Source organism: Neovison vison, chromosome 3, assembly GCF_020171115.1.
Source record: "Neovison vison isolate M4711 chromosome 3, ASM_NN_V1, whole genome shotgun sequence".
Classification (NCBI taxonomy): Eukaryota; Metazoa; Chordata; class Mammalia; order Carnivora; family Mustelidae; genus Neogale; species Neogale vison.
The window spans coordinates 14,105,328-14,109,352 of NC_058093.1; the positions used below are offsets into that span (position 1 = coordinate 14,105,328).

General features: G+C 43.3%; 1 pseudogene; it reads left to right on the top strand.

The window, feature by feature from the left end:
- The first annotated feature begins 1,733 nt into the window (after positions 1-1,733).
- On the top strand, positions 1,734-2,555 carry LOC122903473 (annotated as a pseudogene).
- Positions 2,556-4,025: the final 1,470 nt, after the last annotated feature.

Genomic DNA, 4,025 nt, shown 5'->3' on the forward strand with positions numbered 1-4,025 from the left:
AGGAAAGGAGAGGCGGGAAAACGGGTGGGGGAGCTGCCCCGGGGCGAGAGGGCCCTGGAGCTGCTTTATTGGCGGTCGCTCCGGTGAATGAAGAACAATCTTCTCAGCTCCACTGAGGAGCAGACTTTTCGCCTCCGCCCGCAGCCTGCCCTCCAGTGGAAAAGTTCCGGGTCTTAGTGTTTGGAAACATACTAACAGCCACACTCCTGCCCCTCGGACACCTAGCTCGTTTTCGAAAGCCAGCCGAGCCAAGATGTTTCTATTGTCTCTTCCTGGCCTTGCCCGTAAACTTCCCCAAGGACATTAGATTGAATACCAGCGCTTTTTACCATACAGCTAACTTTTGATTAACCGGCCACCCTGCCCAACTCATAACCTCGATTTAAAAAAAAAAAGATCCCATTGGACGCGATCTTGATGGCTACTGATGAAAGAGATTCTTGGGAAAGATTTAAACCGGTAAGGAGGAAGTAGTAATTCTGACCTTGCTTTAAGTTAAAGAATGATCCTTGTATCACTTCTTTAAAATACAATGGCCCTGCTGGCAGAAGGGTAGGAGGTAAGGATTTAGACAAATGAAATAGAATTGAGATTCTGGAAATAATAAGCCCTCATACACTGATTAATTTTCGACAAGAATATCAAGACAATTCAGTGGTGAAACTCACGAAAAATTAGCTTGAATGGATCAAAGGCCTAAATGTAAGAGCCAAAACTACAAAACTCTTAGGAGATGGGGTGCGTGGGTGACTCAGTCAGTTGATTTTGCTCAGGTCACGTTCTCAGGGTTGTGAGATCAAACCCCATCTTGGGCTCTGTGCTCAGCACAGTCTGCTTGAGATTCTCTCTCTCTCCTGCTCCCTCTGCCCTTCCCACCTGCACACACTCTCTCTCTCTCTCTAAATAAGTTAATTAAACATTAAAAAAAAAAAACCTCAGGAGAAAACATAGGCATAAGTCTTCTTGGCCTTTGATTAGGCAATGGATTTTTAGATATGACACCAAAAACACAAGCAACCAAAGAAAAATAAATTAAACTTCATCGAAATTAAAAACTTCTGTCTTTTGCGTTGAAAAAAAATACAAAGAATGAAGAAAATATTTGCAAATAACATATCTGCTAAGGATCTAATAGAATACACAAAGAACTATCACAATCCAGTCATAAAAAGATTAATAAAATTTTTAAATGGACAAAAGATCTGAATAGACATTGCTCCTAAGAAAATGTGCAAATGGACAAATGGATAAGAAAAATGTTCACCATCACTAGCCATCAGAGAAATGCATATTAAAACTACAATGAGGGGTACCTGTGTGGCTCAGTCGAGTGAACTTCCAACTCTTGATTTCGGCTCAGGTGGTGTTCACCAGGTCATGGGATGAAGCCCCATGTGCAGCTCCCCACTTAGCAGACAGTCTGCTTCTTTCCCTCCTCCCCTTCCCCCAGCTGAACTGTGCACATGGATGCTGTTTCTCTCTCCATCTCTCTCTCTGAAGTGAATAAATTAAAACACACACTATACACAACGAGATATCATTTCATGCCCACTAAAATGTCTATAACCAAAAAGACAGATGACAATAATTTTTGACAAAAATATGGAGCAATTGGAACTCGTATACTGCTAAGCGGGAACATGAGCTGCTTTGGACATTTCCATGCTACCCAGGGAGGAGTCCCTACAGTGTTATTTTGCATTCCCATCATAACTTAAACGTAAATTTTCACAATGTCCAGAGACATTGATGTCCTACAAATGAAGGAGGAGGATGTCCTCAAATTCTTTACAGCAGAAACCCACTTAGGTGGCACCAACCTTGATTTCCAAATGCAACAGAACATCTACAAAAGGAAAAATGATGGTATCTACATATACACCTGAAGAGAACCTGGGAGGAGCTTCTGCTGGCAGCTCTTGCCATTGTTGCCATTGAAAAGTCAGCTGATGTCAGGGTCATATCATCCAAGAACACTAGCCATTGAGCTGTGCTTAAGATTGCTGCTGCTGCTGGAACCACTCCTATAGCTGGAAGCTTCACTAACCGGATCCAGGCAGCCTTCTGGAAGCCGGGACTTCTAGTGACTACTGATCCCAGGGCTGATCACCAGCCTCTCTCAGAGGCATCTAATGTCAACCTGACATTATGACATCTAATGTCATACGGACTCTCCCCTGAGCTGTAAGGACATTGCCATCCTTTGCAACAAGGGAGCTCACTCAGGGCATCTAATGCAGTAATGACCTGGGAAGTTCTGCGCATGCGTGGCACCATTTCCCATGATCACCCGTGGGAAGAGATTGAAAAGGATAAGCGGGCCTGCTGAAACGACTATGACCAAGGAAGAATTTCAGTGTGAATGGACTGCTCCAGCTCCTGGATTCACTGCTACTCCGCCTGAGGCCACAGCCTGGTCTGAAAGCGAGCAGGGACCCTCCGTGCCTAGTCAGCAGCTCCCTCCTAGGGACTGGAGCCCTCAGGCGGCCACTGAAGACTGGTCCGCAGCTCCTACTGCTCAGGCCACTGGATGGGTAGGAACAACCACTGAGTAGTCTTTTTTTTTTTTTTTTTTTTTTAAAGATTTTATGTATTTATTTGACAGACAGAGATCACAAGCAGGCAGAGAGGCAGGGGAAGCAGGCTCCCTGCTGAGCAGAGAGCCCAATGCAGGGCTGGATCCCAAGACCCTGAGATCATGACCTGAGCGGAAGGCAGAGGCTTAACCCACTGAGCCACCCAGGCGCCCCACCACTGAGTGGTCTTAAGCTGCTCTTTCACAGCAAACAAAAGGGATAAAAGGTTAACAGAAAATAAACAGATTCTAAAGGTTAAAAAAAAATAAAAGGCTTTGGAAAATATTCTGGCAGTTCCTCACATTGTTAAAGTAACCATGACCCAGCAATTCTGATAGATATATATCTCCAAGATAATGGATAAGATACGTCCATACAAAAACATGTACACAAATATTCACAGCAGCATTATTCATGATAGCAAAAAAGTGGAAACAATCCAAATGCCAACTAACTTATGGATAAACAAAAGCAGAATGCACATAAAATGGAATATTATTAAGCGGTAACAATGAACTACTCATACAATGTGGAAGACCCTTGAAAATATTATGCTAAGTGAAGGGAAACAGCCACAAAGTATGGTTCTATTTATATGGTATGTCCAAAATAGGTAAATCTACAGAGACAGGAAGTAGATTACAGGCGCACCTCAGAAATATTGCAGGATTTATTCCAGATCACTGCAATAAAGTGACTATCACAATAAAGCTAATCAAATAAATTCTTCAGTTTTCCAGTGCATGTAAAAATTGTTTACACTAAAAAAAAATTGTTTACACTACACTAGTAGTCTATTATGGGTACAGTAGTATTGTCTTTTAAAAACAATGTACATATCTTAATTTTAAAATATTTTATTGCAGGGTGCCTGAGTGACTCCAGTCATTTAAGCACCTCCCTTTGGCTCAGGTCATGATCCCAGAATTCTGGGACTGAGTCCCCCATCCAGCTCCCTACTCATTGGGGAGTCTGCTTTTCCCTCTGCCTGCTGCCCTGACTGCTTGTTTTCTCTCTCACTTTCTCTGACAAATAAATAAAATCTAAACAAATAAAAATTTAAGGGGCTCCTGGGTGGCTCAGTCACTAAGCGTGTGCCTTCAGCTCAGGTCATGATCCCAGGGTCCTGAGATCCAGCCCGGCATCAGGCTCCCTACTCAGTGGGAAGCCTGCTTCTCCCTCTCCCACTCTCCCTGCTTGTGTTCCCTCCTCACTCTCTCTCTGTCTGTGTCAAATAAATAAATAAGATCTTTTTAAAAATAAATAAGTTTTATTTTATTTTTTTTAAAGATTTTATTTATTTATTTGACAGAGAGAGATCACAAGTAGGCAGAGAGGCAGGCAGAGAGAGAGAGAGGAGGAAGCAGGCTCCCTGCTGAGAAGAGAGCCCGATGCGGGACTCGATCCCAGGACCCTGAGATCGTGACCTGAGCTGAAGGCAGCGGCTTA